The sequence below is a fragment of the Macaca fascicularis genome, chromosome 15, assembly GCF_037993035.2.
Source record: "Macaca fascicularis isolate 582-1 chromosome 15, T2T-MFA8v1.1".
NCBI lineage: Eukaryota > Metazoa > Chordata > Mammalia > Primates > Cercopithecidae > Macaca > Macaca fascicularis.
Genome location: NC_088389.1, coordinates 49,994,276 through 50,017,187, shown reverse-complemented (window position 1 = coordinate 50,017,187; position 22,912 = coordinate 49,994,276). Strand labels below are relative to the sequence as shown.

The window sequence follows — 22,912 nt, the reverse complement described above, 5'->3', positions numbered from 1 at the left end:
GATGTATTTGAACATCTGGCCTCTTCTAGTACACAGGGCCCCAGTCTAGCATTTTTAAAGGAAGATATTTGTGTTTCTATTACTTGCATTACTTTGCAAAGGGGTATACAGTCTACTAAATGGGATATAATGAAGGAGAATAAATCTGCTCACACACAAGGAACATTCCTGGATAATGACTTTTAGTTGTTGAAAATCAGCACATTATTTAAAAGTGGCACAAATTCAGGGCAATCTGAGAAAGAATTCAAAAGTGGTGGCTACATTTTCTGACAGGTTTAGGTAGGACACGCACACTTACTACTCCCATTTTTTTCAGTGTATGTGTCAAGAGGCCAAAACCTCTGATCATCAAAATAAGCGATTTTGTATATTACAGTGCACAGGACAACAGAGGGAAAGAGGCTCTCTTGGAGGGTGACTAAAAGGTCTTTTGCAAAAGATTTGCATTACTCTGAAGTGAAAGGACTGGAGCCCACAGTTGTGTGGCCTTCATTAACTTGACCCTTCCTCTTCTTTGGTTGCAGTGGCCTCATTGGGAACTGTTTCTTCTACATGTTCTGCTGGCTTCTCCTCTACCTCTTCCACCCCTTCTTGGGGATAGAGATCTGGGTATTCCTGCCTGCCTTCCTGAATGGCTCAGAACTGGTCTACACAGTCTGATCCCTTGACCTACTCATGTTATGGTGAAAGCAGGAAAAGGCTGCCTTGAGCTGTTCCCTCTAGGAGCCGTTGGCCATTCCCCCAAGGAAGAGGCAGTGCCAGTTAAGGTCCCCATTTGGCAGCATCGATCCATGCTCCTCCTAGGGAGGGATCACTGGGGTCATCAGCCACCAGCTCTGCATTGCTTGGAGTTTTGTGGTCTTCTTTGGTCACAAATATGATTCGATCCTTCTGTTCCTGCCGGCAGTAGCACATGGCTGCAGCCCAGCCCTTAGATCTTATAGAAGGGGCAGTGGCTGCTGCAACTTCACATGATGACCTCCCTCTCCTCAGGCAGGGTGGGTGCCTCTGAGGCCTGTGCAGACCGGAGATAAATTACTTAATCTTCCTGATCTCAATTTTTTTTTTTTTTTTTGTCTGTGGAATGGATTAAATCATAGCCATTCCCTGGCAGAGTTATTGAGAGGACTGCATGAGGTAATGAAGGTGAAGCCCCCGGCCAAGAGTGAGTGTCCACACACCTTCACCCTCATTCCCTTTTGACTTGGCTCCTTCATGAGGCACTTTCTGTTATCAGTTAATGCAGAACCAGTAAAGGACATGAGGACTCTTGATCATCAGTAAACTGATGCTCAAGGATCCCTTTCTTGCATCTCATTGGCTCTTCCACGAATGAGCCTTCTCCCTCTTGAACATCAGCTGATCATCTTTTGAAAGGCCCTGCCTCAATTCTGAAACTCTACTCTGTCTTAAAAGTAGCAGTGATGGGAGACATCCTTCACCTCTATGTGATCTTCAAGAGAATGTATCTAAAGTTTCTCCACTGAGTGTGATGTTTGCAATAGATTGTTGATATGAAATCTTTATCCTTGGTTGCTGAAATTCGTGTTTGTTTTTGTTTTCTCTTGTGATCAGAAGTAGACATTGAACTTATCACATGATTTTCTTCATGCATCAGGTAATCATATGCAGTTTTCTTTTATATATTGATACAGATAAATTATTTTTATAGATTATCTGATGTTAAAACTTACGTTCATTCCCCCCCAAAATCTTATTTAAGTATAAGATATATTCTTAATTGGCTAGTGAACTTATATTATTCAGATCAGGTAATCACCTATTGATTTTTGGGTATTTGATCTGTTGTGTTTTTAAAGAGAGGTGTTTAAAAATCTCTAATTATAATTGCTGCTATATCTACTTCTCACAGTTTTATAAATTATATATATGTATTTGGAGGCTACATTTTAGAGGCATATGTGCTCATGATGGACCTTTTATCTTGCTCTGTTGGTTTAGAATATTTTTCTTTAAGATACTGTTTCCCTATGGTTTTAAGACTGTTATTCCAGATTTCCCTTGCTTCATATTGGCCTGATACTTCTTTCCCATCCTTAGATTTTGAAATTTTCTTGTATCCTTTTGATTTGTGTGTCTGTTGACCACACAATTTGTGTTTTAAAAAATCTCAACTGAGACTCTGTCTTTTAATTGGTGAGCTTAACCATTTACATCTATTTTAATTACTGTAATACTACATTCTCGTGTGCTTTCTATTATGAAAGCTTTTGATAATAAAATACACTTAAACTCTTAAATACAAAGTTTGATTTATTCAATGCGAAACATCTGTTGTTTCTTTTTTCTCTTTCCCTTTTCCAGCTTACATTGTTAATATCAATGTTTACATATGCTAATAGTATTTTAAATGTATTACTATTTATGTCTTTCATAAAAATACAGGTTGTGCAGCATGTTCTCATGTTGCTTTTATCTTTAATCCTACCCTCAGCCCCAACTCTGATGTGACTTGTCTAAAATTATAATTCTATTTTTCTTTTGTTTTCTTTAGTGCTTGTCTTAAAAAAAAAAGACAACAACTTTATTAAGTAACTTGATCACTCCCTTCTATACCTCTTCAAGTTCCCTCCTGTATTTAGTTTTGTTTTTACCTGCTCATTTCTACCAGGAGTGTTTTTAAAGTGGAGTTTTGGGTAGTAAAACTTCTGAGGCTGCTTCATAGGTAATGCACTTTTATTTGTGATTCCTACTCTACCTTTAAAAACTATTCAATGGGGCCAGGTACGGTGGCTCACACCTGTTACCACAGCACTTTGGGAGGCCAAGGTGGGCGGATCACGAGGTCAGGAGATCGAGACCATCCTGGCTAACATGTTGAAACTACATCTCTACTAAAACTACAAAAAATTAGCCAGGCATTGTGGCGGGTGCCTGTAGTCCCAGCTACTTGGGAGGCTGAGGCAGGAGAATGGCATGAACCCGGGAGGCAGAGCTTGCAGTGAGCCAAGATCACACCACTGCACTCCAGCCTGGGCGACAAAGCAAGACTCCGTCTCAAAAAAAAAAAAACAAAAAAACAAAAAACAACTATTCAATGGGATAATCTTCTGCCCCAGTCAGCTCTCATTGTTCACTTCCTCACAGGTCAGCGTGTAACAGGCCCTTTGAAATCATAATCTCAATGCTGATATTCAAATGTGTCTACTGCCAGAAATGAATCACAATGCCAAATTTGGGTTAGTGTCCAGCCTTCCCCCACTCTTATTTTGAGCTGTTTGGCTTTGAAGCCAGCAATGGCATGAAGGGCATGGCTAGATTCTTCATTTCTCCATCTGTCCTTCACCTGGGGCATTCTGGCCTTCAATCCCCTTGCTGGTTTCTGTTTTGATTTCCCCCAAGTTCTCAGGTTGAGGAGGAAGACAGAGGAGGGATAAAGACAGGTAAGTATTTTTGGAATGAATTATATTCTCAGCTGATTCTGAGCTCTCTGGATCAGGAAAATGCCTACGGCTCACTCTTTTTTACTGGGCATTTTTGTGGGTTCTTTGAAGGGTCCCTCCTAGGCCCTTCTATCCTTCAGTTCCTGGACAGGAGTGGATGTACCACTATTCTAGCTGGTCTCTTTCAATTCTTTCCTCAGTCTTAGGATTGCAGAGATATCCATCTCCCCAACTACCACCACCACTTCCTTCCCTACCTCAAGATGACACTACTGAAGATGTTGAAAGATACACTTCCCCCCCACCACACACACACACACACACACACACACAGGCTTTTCTCCTGCACATGGCCCACAACTAGGCCACAAAAAATACCCACAAATCCCTTGTTCCAACAACCTGAGAAAGCAGACTGATAACAGCAAATATTCTCTCCTGGCTCTGCCCCTTTATTTCTCACTCTCTAGAATTCCCAGGCATGTGGGAAAATGTGGGATACCAATTTCTACATCAAACAACTGCAGGGAACACAACTCAAAGCTCCACAGTGGTCCTACTGAAGTCCCCCTCACTCGTCTGGAGTTGAAAAGAACTCAATGGAACAGTTCCCCCCAAAGAACTCCCTTCACAAAATCTGCCCTTTCCTCATTTAGAAGTGCTGGAGGGCATTCAATCGAAAAACAACAACTTGAGTTTTTGGTGTCAACTTGCCTAGTTTCAAACACTTGTGTTATGGTCTTGGCTGAGTTATGTATCTTCTCTATGCCTCAGTTTCATTATCTGTAAAATGTGGGTAACATCAGGACCTAGCTACAAAATTGCTGTAAGGATTAAATAGGATAATGCATTGGAGAAAACTTACAAACACACAGAAGGTGCCAGTTGTTTTGTTCTTACAACAAAATGCAAATCTCTGTATAAATAGTAGACTTATCATTATAACACAATGACCCAATAGGGTCCTCATGATTTTGGAATCAGAATTTATAAATTTTCCTGACTCCATGAGCTTAAGTATGCCATAAGGTCGAATCAGCTTGAAGGAAAACCCTAGATAATTTTTATCATTATTTCCATATAATCTGCTGACAAATTACAAATGGTTTTCAAAATTGCAAATTGCAGCAATAACATTTCTACAGAAAATAAATAGAGCTGCTACTTCCTCACTGTCTGCTGTGATCATCCATTTATCTCCCTGGCTGCTGGGAACATTGATGACAGGGGCTTGAGATACCCTTTCTTCCTTTTGAGACTGACAAATACAAATTTATCAAAATTCCATTGAAATGTCGTCTTTTTGGTTTGGTGAAAGCTGACTTAACCAACTCCTCCAAACACAATTGTTTTCTTCCCTTCTCTACATTCTGATATGATTTTGTACAGTTCCCCCTTCTTATCTAGCTCCAATGTGTCTGGTTTCTGCCTGTCTATGGCCCCTTGGATTGAACCTCTGTCCGTACTCTTAAATATGACCTTGACTGTAGGTACTGTTCCTCACACTCCCATTTCATCCACACTTGATGGCTAGTGTGACCATATATGGTTCATCTCCCTTTCCCCCTATGATAATTTGATTTTGGCTCTCAGACCCTTCATTTATATCTGATCCTCCAGGGTCTCCTAATCTAGAAGTTTAGAAATGAAAGATAAGTGTAATCAGAAGCTAAGAGAGCATAGGGAAAGCGATTCCCATATCTGGGAGTGGGTTGGGAAGAAGGGAAGGGAAGGGGTTTAAAACATGTTTCTGGAAGGCATTGTTTTCCAGGTGGAGGTGTCCAAGGGTAAACTTATGTAAGCTGGACAAAACAGCCTTGGCAAGGCAGAGAGACATGGAGAATGTTGCTATGACAGCCACATGAGGAGAGTTGATGTGTGAAAGTATGGAATGGGAGCCCCAGGGAGAATGATGGAAGGTAACACTGGACAGAGGGCATGAAGGTCAACGAATGCTCATAAGGAGTTAGTTTTGTTATTTAGGCTTTGTGGAGACATCCAAGATTGTTAAATGGGGAGGAGGCGGTGAAAAGATAGAATCTCTATTTCAAAAAATATCACTCTGACTACCCTGAGGTTGGCTTGGAGGGAGTACGCAATAGCGTCAGCCTGGAAGGGCCAATCCTTCCATCTGTCACAGCACAGTGGATGTCTATCATCCCATTAACAGCCCTTCGTTATTTTATGGCTGAAGAGTGTCTCCAAGAAGTCAGATATAACAAGGAGAATTATTTGCATGGTGTGTGTATGTCGTGGGGAGTAGGGGACTCAGAAGGGTACAGAGAAGCAAGCACAGGATGTTTAATCCTGATAAATACAGGAGAATGAAGTCTGGAAGAAAAGATGCTTATGAGGATATTGCTGAGAAGTAAAATTATATATATACCATAGGCAGAGCAGAGAGACAGGAGAGAAGGAAGCCAGAGAGATACAGAAAATCTTATCCTGGACTTTGTGGCACGAGAAGGAGGAACTGTGCCTGGTTGGTCTGCTTGCTTGTTCTGATGTTGGCATTTCCCTGGGCCCTCTTCCTGCTGCTTTGCAGAGAGGAAGGTGGTCACTGGCAGAGGCACCTCTCCTTCTGACTGGAATCCTCTGTTCTCGGTTGAAGGCCACAGTTGAAATCTAGCCTCTTCTGCCCTGTGCTGGATAAGACGGCAAGGGGGTAACAGCCTGCTTAGCAGCTTGAATGGAGAACTGAATGCTGACTTTCTAAATTTTTCACTTGTTCTTGTGGCTCAGGGCCTTTAAGAGACTGGTATGGAGGTGGATTCTGGATGCGGAGTTCAATTGACTAATACTCTGTTTCGTTTCCAGGTTCAGAAATATGCACAACCACGTCCTGATCTTAAGAATTGTAAACTCATTCTCTGGTCTCCAGAGCAAAGGAGTTACCAGAAAGCATTCCATCACTATGAAATCCTAACTGTGGCCCCAGGTCATTAGCTTTCATAAATCAGTGTGCCTGAGTAGTGGCTTAAGAGACTTTATTTTCAGGACAACTGATGCGATTATGAGAAAAGCTCCTAATGACTGATATCTCATGGCAGTATCTTAATTACCACAGAATTCATAGGAAGCACCTGATAGCTCTACAGATGATTTGATTAGAAACCACATTTTAAAATCTCTTCTCGATGAGTCAGTGACAGCATCCTTTGGGAGCCAAGCCTTAGTGTAAGGTCTCATGCACACACAAAATCTCAATGTTGAAGATAAACAAAACTGTTAAAACCACCACTTTCAATATGTAGTCTTAAGAAAATGGTCACATTTTCTTTACTAAAACCTTCCAGGCTAAGGAGAAGCTGAAATTAAAATGCTATTTTAGCTGCATTTTTGTTGTTGTTGTTGTTATTCATCCATCACTGTAGCTAGAAGTCATGGAAATCCCATGGCACGGTATATGAGGTCCCATACCACATGACGCCAACCTATTCATTCACATATATATTTAGCAACAAATAGCTACTGGGCCCCTGGAACAGTTACATGCCAGGTGCTTTACTGGATGTTAAAGCAGTAACAATGGTGAGCAAAAACAAATATAGTATCTTGCCTTCTTAAGCTTACAACATTTTTAGAGCAGCTATACCTCATCAGTAAATTACCCAAATAAATGTAAAAGAGCAGAGACTGGTGCAATGAAATGGATAACTTGTGAAATTGACATATATTGATCAGAGAAACCTGGCTTTCTGAAAAAAATAATTATTGGGCTGAGACCCAGAAGAAGAGTGGGGAATAGTTTAGTGAGGGATGGTTAGGGCAAGGGTTGGGGAGCAGGAAGTGAAGGTGAGGACTGCATCTGGGGCACAGGGAAAAAGGCGCAAAGGGCCTGGGGCAGAATGGAACTGGAAAACAGTCAGCATGGTTGGAGAGCCATGGGAGTATATGTTAATACATAAAAAAGAAACTTATTATAACAACCGTGGGTGCTATGCAGGCAGATAAATAATTCAGACAATAAATGTTAAAAGAGAAAAAGAGCTGGAATAGTTTCAAAGAGTATCACGTGGGCTGGAATCTGGCTTGAAAGGAATCCATAAAGGAGGTGGGGAGTGGGAGGTGGGTGGCATTTAACTGATGCTCGAGGTTTTAGAAAGGGCCCTGGGGAGAGGTGGGGTGTGAATTGAGAACCGAAAGGCTGGGAACTAGTCATGAAAATTGGGCAGAGGAGAGTGAAATAAAACGGTGCCGCTCAGGATGGCTGGGGTGAGGTACATGGTGAGGGCCGGTACAGAAGAAGAGGCTGGGGAAGTAGGTCCAGGCCAGGTAATGAGAGGCCTTGAAGGTCAGCAAAGGACTTGCAACCTGGAGAGAGCCAAGGAATAAGAGAATGGCAGGCATTAGGAAGTGTTGAACCAATGGGGAGCTGGAGTGGATTAAACACAGTCAATCCCACTTCCACCAGTCACAGCAGATTGGCATAAAACCTATACCAATAAAACCTATTGAATAAAACCTATCTGCACATCTCTAGCTTCTCCCCTTTTACTGGAAAGTGGTGTTTGTGAGAATGAATGGACAAAGTCTATTTTACCTGGAAAGGGGGAAGGAGCGGTATGAGTGTGTATGCATGTTCGTGTGCTTGGGTGTAGAGTATAGGGTGTAGAGCCTGAGAAGTGTTTTCAAGTATGTGACAGCCTCTGGATCTGGGATGAATATGCCCTTTGAAATCCCTTCAATGGCTACTAGAATGGAAACTAAACTCCCCAAGAGTACGAGTCTTTTATTCCCAGCTTTCTAGATGCCTTTGTCACACTCACTGTTCTCACTTGTCACTCCAGTCAAAGTAGGTTACCTGGCATCTCACTTCCTCATATGGCTTTCGCACCTGGAGTTTTTTCTCCTGGACACTACCCATCTAGCTATCCAAATCCTTCCAAGTACTGCCTGAAATGTTACTTCCGGGAACCTTCCAGATCTCCTACCAGAAGGCTCCCCTGTTCTTCTGAACTCATATGGTATTTGTACCCCCTTCTGTCTTATATATGGGGGAGAGTGTCTGAATCACAGACTCTGACACAGAGTAAATAGATATTTGGTATATGTATTCAAATGAATGATTATGAATAAATCAACAAATATTAGCATTTGTGTTCATCTTTTCTTTTTACTTGGAGTAAGATCCCAGGAGATGTCTTATTCCTCTCTGTAGCCTTCACAGTGCAAGACAATAAAAAGTGCACAAAGAGGTTTAGGTGCTGTGCTTCTTGCATGGTTTAAATTAATGAATCAATAATTCAGACTCAACTAAAAGCAAATTTGATGACATCATTCAGTGGTTCTTAATTTTGGATGGAATTGTTCCCCTGGAGGTGTATGTTTGGAAATGTATAGAGCATTTCTGGCTGCCTTAGTTGCAGGTGGGGGTACTACTTGCATTTAGTGGCAGGGATCAAGAATGATAAAAACCCTGCAAATCAAGGCAGAGTCCAGCACAACAAAAAAGTTGTTCCACCTGCACCATTAAAGAAGGACTGCCTGCTGTAAATGATATTGAGAGAATAGAAAACGTTTTGAACAAAATTGTAGACCCTTCTCCTCTGAGGAAATTAAAAGAAAACAAGAGAATGTTGTCCTAATGGCCTCTCTCAACCCTGCCCAGCCCTGACATACTAAACTCCTGGGGAATGTAAAATTCAGGCCAAATGATCCAGACACAGGAGACCCACCCCTTTGGTTCCCGCAGCGGGAGCCTCAGCGTTCCCTGTTCCCATCAGAAAGGGCTTAGGGCTGAACTGCGCTCCCTCTGGCCAGGAGAGAGTCTGTCCCTCTGCATATATTTTACTCTCAGGGTAATAACTCAGAGAAAATGTGGACATTTGCATTGGCACTCAGATGCTATCACAAGGCCTGCCATCAGCCTGTCTTAGAGTTTTTTCTTTTTCTTTTCTTTGAACTAAGTAAATAGCAGGAGTCAGCTATAGGAAGCAAGCTATGAGGGGTGGAGGAGATTTGAGGTGGTGGCAGGGATAAGGGTGACAGAATGTCTGAAAGGAGAAGTGACAGACTTGGCTGACTTTCGAAGCCCCTTCCCACATCACCAGGCTAAAACTGACCACTGCCTCTCTTACATTATATGTAGAGTTTCATATAAATATATATAAATACAAGTGTTATATGTATGAGATTATATAAACACAAGTATTATATTTACAAGATTATAAATATAATATATTTACTAATATAAAAATATGTTATATAGTTATGGTCTCAATCACAAATAATTTTATGACAAATAATGTATTTTGATATTATACAATAACATTAATATATTATACAATAATATCAGTACATTATTAGTGTGTAATTTAACATATTCATTGAGATATTAGTATATAATTTAACATATTAATACATTATTACTATATTATTGATATTATGTTATTATAAGTGTTATATTAATATGTTTATTATGATGAACAATAATTTTGTGATCCCTGCTAATCTTGGAGCTCACTGAGAATACTGACAATATTTTATTCCTGTATTCCCAGTACCTAGGAGAACACCTGTCCACTTCCTCCATTCATATACATTTCTGTTTTATTCCAAAGTACATATGATTTTACAATTATGTTTTTGCCACAATTTATAGCAAAAAATCTTGACAGCAGTGACTATACTGTACTGCCCTGTGTCCCCTGAATCAGAGTTCCATATACTCAAGAAATGTTCAGCAAATTTTGGTTGAATCAAATCAAACTGAAGACGTGAGAATAAACAGCATTGAAATCTCTAGTCTGAATGATCAGATGCACGATAGTACCATAGAAAAATATGTATATTTAAGAAAAAGAACTAAGTGAGCTAAAGGAATAAAGGGGTTCTAACATATTTCAGGAAATTAATTAAACACCCTGGAAGGGAGTGAGTTTTTTGAGCAAGGAAATGCTTAGGCAGAGGGGGCAATTTTGGAAGAAGAGATTTAGAGACTTAACCATTGATTTGAAGAAAGTGGACTAGTTCTAGCATTTTGGGAGGCCGAGGCGGGTGGATCATGAGGTCAGGAGATCAAGACCATCCTGGCTAACACAGTGAAACCCCGTCTCTACTAAAAAAATACAAAAAAAAAAAAAAAAAAAATTAATCAGACATGGTGGCGGGTGCCTGTAGTCCCAGCTGCTAGGGAGGCTGAGGCAGGAGAATGGCGTGAACCCAGGAGGTGGAGCTTGCAGTGAGCGGAGATTGAGCCACTGCACTCCAACCTGGGCGGCAGAGCAAGACTCTGTCTCAAAAAATAAACAAACAAATAAATAAATAAATAAAGTGGACTAGTTGTCTAGGGCCATTGATTAGAAACATCCCAGAAGCAAATGGAAAAAGAAACGTTCGGAATGTAGATTCAGTCACAATATTAAGAATATCCTGTTGATAGGTTCAGCAAACCACTACGGCAAACATTATCCTATGTAACAAACGTGCACATCCTGCACATGTACCCCGGAACTTAAAATAAATTAAATTAAAAAAAGAATATCCTGCCTTGAAAGGCTAGTCCAGAATGATACGCTGAAGAAGGAACTAGGAATACAGAGAGAAATAAAATATATTTCCTACCTTCAAATTATTCCTAAAGCTATTTCTTTCTCATGGTTTTATAAGCCAAGATATTCTATTTGAACTCTTTCAAGTTAGATTTTTACAATCTAAAATCAAGGAAATCTGGGTTAATGTAAACATTTACCGTTGTTTTTCTCAACATGCCATTTTTTAAAAAAGGCTTTTGATTTTTTGAATGAAATATAAAGAAAATCCATCGTCTTGAAGCGAAGGTTCATTAAATATTATCTCCTTTTCTCTTCTCTTTAAATAAGTACTTAGAGGCCTGGCAATTCCCAAGTATGTTTGAGAAAGTTGATTGGTCTTAATCAGTAGATTAGAAATTAGGCTTTTAAAAATACATAGAGATTATTGACTGTCTAGGATGTTTGTTCTCAGTTAACAAGGAGCAAGAAGACCTGAGGAGAGAGAGGCCAATGAGGCATCTTTCTTCCCTCCTTCCACTAATGTCCTTGGTCTGCCTCTTTGAGATAATCATTAAAACTTCACACGGCTTATCCCTGGTTCTTATTCTGAGTGAAGGGAGGAGTCTGTGGGCATATAAACCAGACAGTCCTTTCCTTACTCTACAGAACGACAATAGCATTGCTTATTGGTTAGTATCTCTGAGTTTCATTGTCTGTCTTTCTTAGGATTTAAATTAGTTTTGGCAGTAGCATCTGTTTCCTGTTTTGACAAACACTGTAAACATCATAACCATCTTCTGCAGTCATGATAATACTAACTCCTCATTGCCTGATGACAATAGTAATCATAATTGTGATTTAGGTATAAATGTGCTTTGCATGGAATGTATCAACTTGCTATCTTCAGTAGAGTTCTATGGCCCCTTTAGAATTTTGTATCTCAATGAGTGTGTTTACAATGATGCTTATGAAATAGAGCTCACGAATTCCAGCCCCAAATAGTTACATTTCTGTCTGTTTACTCACATTTTTCTGTCTTGTAGGAAAGTGCATAATCAGATTTATCTTGTTTGCTCTTCTGGAAGACAAATTTAGGGGAATGTGTATTTGAAAGATGTCTGCTCAAATGCTGAGTCATCTAAAATACATTGTCAGAGACATCTGAGTTTTGACTTTCGCTGGAAGTTCTTCACATTGGTCTATCTTCCCACACAAAGACAAGTTAAAAATGGGCCTGATCATTTAGGCTGACAAATATAATGGCCTGAAAAATAGCACTTGCTCTATTCCAAATATTGTACCAAGACAATTGTAAACATCATCATGCTTTCCCCCACAACGACCAGGTCCGTTTTATAGATGATGATGTTGAGGCTCTGAGAGATGAACTGCCCAAGGCAGCTGCTAATTATGGAGCCAGAATTTGAAGTCTAGAGTCTACTCTCTTCATTTAACAGAATGAGTTCTCCCTGATTCCCTTCGCCTGAACTTGGTACATCCCTCTAGCAGAATCGGTCTCACAGTGGACTTAAATATTAAATATTATCTCCTTTTCTCTTCTCTTTAACTAAGTACTTAGAGGTCTGGCAATTCTGAAGTATGTTTGAGAATTTTACTTAAGCTTTGCCTCCTCTACCACGTTTGCTAATTTCTTGATCATCAGTGGGGACTCAGTAAATATTTGTGCAACAATGGAATGAATGCATGAAGGAAAGAATGAGTATATGAATGCAAGACAAAACCCATAAAATAAACGGATATTTTCTTTCCTAGATTCTTCTGTGATGCTTTCCTAGACTTTTTCTGATTTGCCTCTCCTTAGATGTAATGGAGACTATGTGTCATCATTTATACAATTTAGTGAACCTTTACAGAATGGAATTCTGTGCAGGTCCTTTTGATGCAAAACTGACTTAGGCCAAACCCTGCTCAGCAATGCTTATTATGTAGAGAGACAGGCAGTAACATAATCATCTAACTACAGTTGATGTGTGCCAAACAGAGGTTTGTGTGAAATAAGTCTCAGGATACAAAATCAATGTGCAAAAATCACAAGCATTCTTATACACCAGTAACAGACAAACAGAGAGCCAAATCATGAATGAACTTCCATTCACAATTGCTTCAAAGAGAATAAAATACCTAGGAATCCAACTTACAAGGGATGTAAAGGACCTCTTCAAGGAGAACTACAAACCACTGCTCAGTGAAATAAAAGAGGACACAAACAAATGGAAGAACATACCATGCTCATGGATAGGAAGAATCAATACCGTGAAAATGGCCATACTGCCCAAGAATCAATCTCGTGAAAATGGCCATACTGCCCAAGGTAATTTATAGATTCAATGCCATTCCCATCAAGCCACCAATGACTTTCTTCAAGAATTGGAAAAAACTGCTTTAAAGTTCATATGGAACCAAAAAAGAGCCCGCATCTCCATGACAATCCTAAGTCAAAAGAACAAAGCTGGAGGCATCACGCTACCTGACTTCAAACTATACTACAAGGCTACAGTAACCAAAACAGCATGGTACTGGTACCAAAACAGAGATATAGACCAATGGAACAGAACAGAGCCCTCAGAAATAATACCACACATCTACAGCCATCTGATCCTTGACAAACCTGAGAAAAACAAGAAATGGGGAAAGGATTCCCTATTTAATAAATGGTGCTGGGAAAATTGGCTAGCCATAAGTAGAAAGCTGAAACTGGATCCTTTCCTTATTCCGTATACGAAAATTAATTCAAGATGGATTAGAGACTTAAATGTTAGACCTAATACCATAAAAACCCTAGAGGAAAACCTAGGTAATACCATTCAGGACATAGGCATGGGCAAGGACTTCATGTCTAAAACACCAAAAGCAACAGCAACAAAAGCCAAAATTGACGAATGGGATCTAATTAAACTAAAGAGCTTCTGCACAGCAAAAGAAACTACCATCAGAGTCAACAGGCAACCTACAGAATGGGAGAACATTTTTGCAATCTACTCATCTGACAAAGGGCTAATATCCAGAACCTATAAAGAACTCAAACAAATTTACAAGAAAAAAACAAACCACCCCATCAAAAAGTGGGCAAAGGATATGAACAGACATTTCTCAAAAGAAGACATTCATACAGCCAACAGATACATGAAAAAATGCTCGTCATCACTGGCCATCAGAGAAATGTAAATCAAAACCACAATGAGACACCATCTCACACCAGTTAGAATGGCAATCATGAAAAAGTCAGGAAACAACAGATGCTGGAGAGGATGTGGAGAAATAGGAACACTTTTACACTGTTGGTGGGATTATAAACTGGTTCAACCATTGTGGAAAACAGTATGGCGATTCCTCAAGGATCTAGAACTAGAAGTACCATATGACCCCGCCATCCCATTACTGGGTATATACCCAAAGGATTATAAATCATGCTGCTATAAAGACACATGCACACGTATGTTTATTGCAGCACTATTCACAATAGCAAAGACTTGGAATCAACCCAAATGTCCATCAGTGACAGACTGGATTAAGAAAATGTGGCACATATACACCATGGAATACTATGCAGCCATAAAAAAGGATGAGTTTGTGTCCTTTGTAGGGACATGGATGCAGCTGGAAACCATCATTCTCAGCAAACTATCTCAAGAACAGAAAACCAAACACCACATGTTCTCATTCATAGGTGGGAACTGAACAATGAGATCACTTGGACTCGGGAAGGCAAACATCACACACCGGGGCCTATTATGGGTGGAGGGGGGGATTGCATTGGGAGTTATATCTGATGTAAATGACGAGTTGATGGGTGCTGATGAGTTCATGGGTGCAGCACACCAACATGGCACAAGTATACATATGTAACAAACCTGCACGTTGTACATATGTACCCTAGAACTTAAAGTATAAAAAAAAAAAAAAAAGAAGAAGAAATATCCATCTGAGCAGGACTGAGGATCTGAAGGTCTCACAGGGCAGGTAGTGCTTGAGTTAGGCCCTGAAGGATGAGTGGATTTCAGAAAATTAGTGCTTTACCACCAGAAGATTTCCTTCTTTCTTTAGGGGTTCAACAGGGAAGGGGTTAAGGAGGCCATGACAATAAGAACTGTTTATGGCATACAAGTTAAGCCAGAGTAACATGGCTCAAGTACATATGGAGGCCCTATATTCTTGGGTATGAATAAACTGCCCTCAGCACCATGACTGTCTCTGAGAGCATCTTTATATTTCTAGGAGAAACAGTCCACATTCTTTATTACAGTGTCCTCAGCAACTTCTTCTGCAGGGTATAGCGCTTCCTCCTGTCAACTGTTAATGGAAGTGATTTGTTTACATTTAGCAGGAAGGGAGGAGACAAGGAACTGCATCTTATCATCCAATCTGCCCCTGCCTTTCAGAGGTATCCACTGCCATGTTATAACCATGGAATCCAGATGCTCAGAGCAAAACAGATGCCTGGGTTGGTCATATAATCTTCTTTTCCCAAACTCCATTCATCCTGGGTGGAAAATGGGCCAAATGAGATACTCATCTGGTTAAGACCCAATGGCATGACGAAACGAGGCAAGCAGGGGCAGGGAGACTGCAGGGAGCTCTAGGCACTTGGGAGTTTGTCCATATGCCTAGAGTCAACCAAGAAGCTTGGGGATTAAGGCTTCAAGCCAAAGGGTACTGATGACAAAAGATGAGATTAATGTCTTCCTGGACTCCTGTCACATTCCAATTGGAAAACTGCGTTGATGACTATGGTCTTTGGTCTCTTGCTGTCTCACAAGCTGCAAGATGGTCTTGATTTCTTCCGGCATAGTGATAGTCCCTGCTGTAATGCTGGTCTTCATCATCTCTTGACTTGAGTGTGACAATAACCTCCTCAGTGTTTCTCCTGCTCCTGCTTTTATGCACCTCAAACCCATTCTCCACGTTATAAAAAAAAAAAAAATCCATCGTCTTCCTTTTAAAATCCATCACTCACTTTACATCATATGCAGAAGCACTGTCCTCAGAAATTTATACAATGATGGAAATGCTCTTCATCTACTCCAATATGGCAGCCACTAGCCACAAGTGTATACTGAGCTTTGAAATATAGTTCATGCAACTGAGAAACTGAAACTTTAATTGAGATTACTTTCAATTACTTTTATTTAAAAAGTCACACATGTCTAATGACTACCCTATTAGACATTGCAAATCTACAGGATGGTGTCCAAGCCCTTTACCCTGGCACTGAAAGCCCTTTATGATCTAGTCCCTATTTACATTATTTGTTTTATTTCATACCATGTTTCCTATCTGGTTTTTCCTCAAATAAGCTAAACTCTTTTTTTAAACCTCTATGCCTTTGTGTCAGGTGCTCCAGATTTCAAGATTTCAAAATGGAGATTAAATGTTCATCTTCTGGGAAGCCTGTCTCTACTTCTTTTTCTCCATAGAATGAATCACTGCTTCCCCTATCCTCTCAAAGATCACTGAATCTGCTTCTGTTATAGCATCTGTCACATTGTATTGCAGTTATTTGTTTACCTGGGCCTCTCACCCACTAGCCTGGGAACTCCAAAGAACAGGGATTAACTCTTATTCATCCCTGTAAGACTATCACCCAAGGAAGTACACATCAATAAATGCGTGGTGAACAGATGCAAACCCACAGAATGAATTTATTATTTAATCAATCAGTGTTTAGTTCAAAGAGCTCCCTGAACTGACAGAGCCATTAGTAAACTTTTGCAACATCAAAGACGCTGAGGACAGCCCATGATGTCAGGCACAGATTTGTATCCGTGCAACGGTGCCTCTAGTCAACACGGAGGGTCAACATGGAACTTTCAAATTCACTTTACATCTGAAAACACTTGGACTTGGGTGGATGATGCTCCAGGCTGAGAGGTTAAGCTGAAAGATGCTTGTAACTGCACGTGCATAGGATGAGAAACCAGAATCCCAAGGCCTCTGGATGCTCAGAATTTTTTAATAGTTACTTATAGATGCTTTTAGGAACCTCGTTATTCTTTACACAAGAATAAGAGGAGGGGAAGTGTTACATTTTCTTCTATAAAAGGTACTGTTGTTGATTGAGAGTCTACCATGCCATGATATATCATTTGATCAAAGGATATATGTAATATATATTATATATCCTTTGATCAAATGATATACATTATACAACTGGAGACAACACATGAAAATTTGTTTATATTTGGAGACACCTGTTGCCTGAAGAGGCTTTATATTCCCCCCAAAATATCAAGAAAAATTAGAGCTGAAAATGCCTACCAGATAATCTTTCCTACCTCCTATGTGTCACACTTGGGAAAATTGAAGCCCAGAGACAGACAAGCACTAACCCAATGTCACACAGCTCCAATGGCACAGCAGGGACCAGGTTTCTTTACTTTTTTTTAAGACAGTGTCTCATTCTGTCACCCAAGGTGGATGCAGTGATGCAATCATAGCTCACTGCAGCCTCAACCTCCTGGGCTCAAGGGATCCTCCTGCCTCAGCGTCTCAAATAGTTGGGACCACAGGCATGCGCCATCATACTTGGCTATTTTTAAAATTTTTTGTTTTGATTTGGTTTTTGGAGAGATGGGGTCTCACTATGTTGCTCAGGCTGGTCTTGAACTCTTGGACTCAAGCGATCCCCACACCTTGGCCTTCCAAAGTACTGGATTCTAGGCATGAGCCAGCATACCTGAACAGGACCAGGTTTCGAATCTCAGGCCAGAATATTTCCAGACTATTGCCAGGTTCATTAAAATGAGACTCCTGACAATCTCCTTGCTGTACATCACAGTAGCAGCAAGGTTTTGGGGACACCAGCAAGCACATACCCTGCGGACCTCAGGGTCCACTGTGATACAGACCCTCCAGAAAGCAGTTTGGTCATCTGCTTCAAGGGTCTTAAAGCTGTTCAAAAGAATTGGCTGAGTAACTGGTCTCACTTCCTGGAAAACGATCTGTAATGTGAACAAAGATTGTCATTTCAGCCTTATTTATAACAGCAAAAACAAAACGACACACCAAAAAGCAGGAAACTTAAATGACCTCAAATCAAGATAACAATAGTTTCTAACATACAGGATTGTTAGAAGAAATAATTGATATGAAAGACACTTAACCCAGTTGTTGGCCCATAGATAGCACTTAGTTAAATCAGACACCTCTGACCATTCACATTTGTCACTTTTAGAGCCCATGGACAATACAATATGAACCAAACTAGACTAAGTAAGATAAATTCCTGGCTTGGAGGTTTGCAAAAATGAGGACTCAGAATTGGTGAAGTTTACTTAGGCTTCCATTTATTATAGAACCAGGTAGCAAGGAATGTTCCAGTAATTATGCCAATGAGTGAACCTGCTGCTTAGAGCTTCCCTTTATTCTCCATAAAGGTATCTTCAAGTTATCAGTCTCCCCAGTCTGTGCAGAGTGAGAAACAGGCCAACTCACTAAAGCCCAGTTCAAGGCCTCTCTGTTGTCTCTGGCATTTTTGAAAGAATAAGAACTCAAGGATCCATCCTATTACTAAAAGAGGAAGTTCTTGCCGTGTTCCTGTTACTATCCCATTTTCTCCTCTGATTTATTTTTTTCCTCTGCCTTCAGGCTTATTGCTGGCAGTGGGGATGTCCATGGCCTGACTCATGATAAATTAGCAGAGACACTGGCTTTGAAGAGTTAAAAAAAATTTCCCCTTCTCTTACTAAGAACTTTATTTAATCTCATTGAGCTCCTTTTCCTAGCTGCAAAACAGGATAATACTCTCTGGAGTTTGCATGAGGATCAAATAGTACAATATGTTTACAGAGAGCCTGGCACCCAGCAGACTCTCTCAAAAGGAATTCCATCCTTCTTGATCTTCAACAACTTGTGCAAGAAAAAGGAAAAATGAAAAACCTGTGGAGCTGGTGCATATGATGGGGAAGCAGAAAGTAGGCACGAGTGACAGCAAAGACACCTAGAGCCCAGAGCATCCAGGCAAATGTGGTGGCAGAGTTGGACCAGTTGGATAATATTCACCTAGCTCATGAACCATTTTCACTTATACTTCCTGTAGTATTGACATGTCAGTCCTGCATGGTTCACCTTTTGCAGTTGAGACCATGTAACTTACTGAGGTCATGGTGAGTGCGGACAAATCCAGGACTCAACCAAACCTCCTATCTATCACTAGCTGTGCTATTGCTTCCACACTGAGTACTTCTGCTTAGACATGTCATGTCCGGAAGAAGGGTGGGTCAGGAATATGGCACATAAGAGATTAGCATAGTTGACCCTTGAACAATGCAGGTTTGAATTACGTAGGTCCACTTACACGTGAATTTTCTTCTGCCTCTGCTGCCACTGAGACAGCAAGACCAATCCTTTCTCTTCCTTCTCCTCAGCCTACTCAATGTGAAGATGATAAGCATGAAGAGGATGTATTTTCTCTTCCTCGTGATTGTCTTAATAACACATTCTTTTCTCTAGCTTACTTTACTACAAAAATACAGCATATAATACATATAACATACAAAATATGTGTTAATTAACTGTTTATCAGTAAGACTTCCAGTCAACAATAGGTTATTAGTAGTTGAGTTTCTGGTGAGTCAAAGGTATACTCTGATTTTCCATTCTATGGGAGTCAGCATCGTTCAAAGGTCAACCAGAATAATGAAAATGCAAGGGTCTATGGAGGTGATTTTGTGTGTTTTCTGGCAATACCTACATAGAAGTAGCCTGGCTAACCTCAGGAAAGAGCAAGCAACTGTATGATATATATATACATATATATATGCAAATGCACATATATATTTGTCTATCTATAGACATGTATCCAGAATATGAAAATGCCTATTATGGTTGATCTTTCTTCAATTTTCAACTGCGTGCTTTGGCAGCAGGTAATCACTGTAAAATATTCAGAAAAAGCAAGAATCGAGACCAAATATGACTGTCAGAGTAGGTACTATTTCATTCATTCATTCATTCAGACACTCATTTACTCAGCATCACTTCTCTGAGCATTTTTCTCTACTATGCTCTATGCTGGATCCTGCAGATAGAAATAAATAAGAAATAAAAGTCAGAAAAAAATGTTTGTTCTTAAGGCACCTCCAGTTCTGATTTATTTATTAGAATGAGCGTCACTGTCTCTGTGTATGATTAGGTCCAATAAACCATAACCATAATTTTTATTCCTAGAAATTGGCCAGATGACCCCTTCAGTATATTGATGTTCTCCAGTCAACAATCTCAAGAGCTCATCAAACAGTATGAAAAGAGAAAGGGAGGAGGTCAGAGAAGAAGGCATGGATGAGCAAAGAGGGCTACAACTTTTCAATAATATGAGCACTGGAATTCCTTTTTCCCGGTCCAAACAGAAGATGTAGTCATAAACCAAATCATGTTTTATTAAAACACACACATATATATGTTTACATAATAGTTACATATATTATATATGAATATATATAGTTATATGTTATATGTAAATTATATATAAAGTTATATATAATATATAAATAAATATATATATATGTGTATATATATAAAGTGATATATACGTATAAAACTTTAGGCTCTATCCAAAAAGGATTTGAGTCTGTTTACAATAAGGGCCAGGCATATGGAAATTCACTAAAAAATAGTAAATCAGAACCAAAAAAATGAGAAAAAGGGAAAGATTCAGAGCTTCATAGGATAATATAATTCTCCTTGACATGGTGGAGGATCATACTGGGCTCCGAGTTTTCCAGCAGTGGCAAAAGTACGAGTATAAAATTCTATAGCTCTTATTCTCTGAGCAGCAAAAGCTCTAAAAGTTGATTAAATATAAAAGTGTTTGGGGGGATTATTGTACTTCTACTTTGTTGGGTTTTTCTTTTCCTTTTTCCCCGGGGCTGTATTTTTAAAGTAACACCCGATTTAGGACTTGACATGAAGAACACTGAAAAACAGAAAAGACAAAGTCCCTCTCCTTTGGAGTATGAGCTTTCTGGGGAGGGACCACACTATTCTTCATTTTCAGATTCCTAGAGTGCAGGGATACGACTGGTTAGAAGCTCAACAAATGATTGCTGGATGAATGAATCAGTGTATCACAGACTAATTGATTGTAGTCTTAACAGCAAATACCAAAGCAAATTTCCTACAACTGATGCTGATAACAATGTTTGCAAACATCTCAGTATGTGCTCTTAAAGAGCAGATCAATGAAGGTAAGGAATGTGACCCAAGTTAAAAGGCTTTCATTCATCTAATTTTGAGAGAATAAAAGTAGACCATGGGAGAGGCAGCACCAATATTCAACCTGACCATGCCAGCATGGCTGACCCGTTTGTGTGTAGTCAGAGTCCATTGAAATTGGTTGATGGATGTTGACTATTCTGAATATCCTCCGCAGAGGAGGAGGGTGTAGCATTCTTTGCTTCAACTCTTTCTCATGAATTCACTTCTTTCATTTTAAACTATTTAAAAAATAATAGAAACCTTGATGACCAGGTGCGGTGGCTCACACCTGTAATCCCAGTACTTTGGGAGGCCGAGGTGGGCGGATCACCTGAGGTCAAGAGTTCAAGACCAACATAGAGAAACCCTGTCTCTACTAAAAATACAAAATTAGCCGGGCATGGTGGCCTATTCCTGTAATCCCAGCTACTTGGGAGGCTGAGGCAGGAGAATCGCTTGAACCCGGGAGGCAGAGGTTGCAGTGAGCTGAGATCACGTCATTGCACTCCAGCCTGGGCTCGAAACTCCATCTCAAAATAATAATAATAAAAACAATAACAATAATAATAATAATAGAAACCTTGAATGCCACTATATTATGCCACTGTATTACTTTACAGCATGAAATAGAATATCAAGTGAAATAGATGCTTGTGTTTGCTCAAGAGCCCAGTCTCTTCTCACAGGTAGTTCTTCTATCTAGGAAGTCAAAGTATAAGAAAGTTGCTTGATGACTCTTGAATCAGAGCAGGCAGAGTTTGCTGAATTTTCTTAATTATTGGGGGTGCTGTTGAGTATGATCAATGACGTGTTCTCCAATGCTCAGAAAAAGTTCCAGCCATACAGACTCTAGTGTGAGTGGGTCAAGATATCCTCTCCCTTAGGGCCTCACTGCATTAGCCAAGGTATTTAGACAAAGTGCATGAAAACCTATTCGAGTTTACTGAATATGCCAGACCTGATGCTTGTGCAGGCCACCCATGTCAGTAAGAAAAAAGTCTCCCACCCCATCTTCTGGATTTGATAACTGCAACAGTGAATATTGGCACTCTACTAAAGTTCTTAGTCACTCTTATTTGCTTCTCCCTGAGTTTCCATCTAATATCAAAGAAACAGAAGGAGTGTAAGTTATGGCTGTTTTTTCACAAGAAAGAGGAGAAACCATAAAATCTTTTAAAAAGCCTTTTACAGATAAATTGTTTCTAAGCACGACCACACTCCTGAAACACTCAACGAATGGTATTGAGGTGCGGGGTGCTGCTGGAATTTATCCAAGACTTCAGATGCTGTGAGGATTGGCCATTATCCTTGCCAGACAGGCTTGTCCATCTTCCCATCAGTTGCAAGACATTTAATAAAAACAGGCTGCGTTAATTCATGCTTGTTTAATGGACTGCTCCACAGGGCCTCAACTGGGTAAGCCTGCAAGACCCAGCCGTGCATGGCAAATGGCTAAGCAGATGGTTTCAGTTTAGATAGTGGCTGTCAATGGTTTGGTGCAAACAGCTCTTGCAAACCAGCATGAAGTGAACAGATTGCATGGTGGCTGGGAGAAACATATGTAATTGGAAACAGTAGCCACTTACAATGGGGGCACATTTTCAATCTTTATCACAGTGGCTCCAGTTGGGAAAAAGAGAGTTGATTAACCAAATGTGTTCTTGGCTGTGATGAATCCAACATTAAGAAAATTTGGGTAGTGTCTCAGGAGGGTGCTGGGCATGGCTGGTCTGCTGCATTAATCAAGGATGTCTGGATCCCAGAACTAATCCTGTTCCTGGGAGACAGGGAGGCACTTGGAGAAGTAGGCAACATGCT

General features: G+C 40.1%; 1 pseudogene; it reads right to left on the bottom strand.

The window, feature by feature from the left end:
• Window positions 1–495: 495 nt before the first annotated feature.
• On the bottom strand, window positions 496–1,180 carry LOC102138543 (mitochondrial intermembrane space import and assembly protein 40 pseudogene; annotated as a pseudogene).
• Window positions 1,181–22,912: the final 21,732 nt, after the last annotated feature.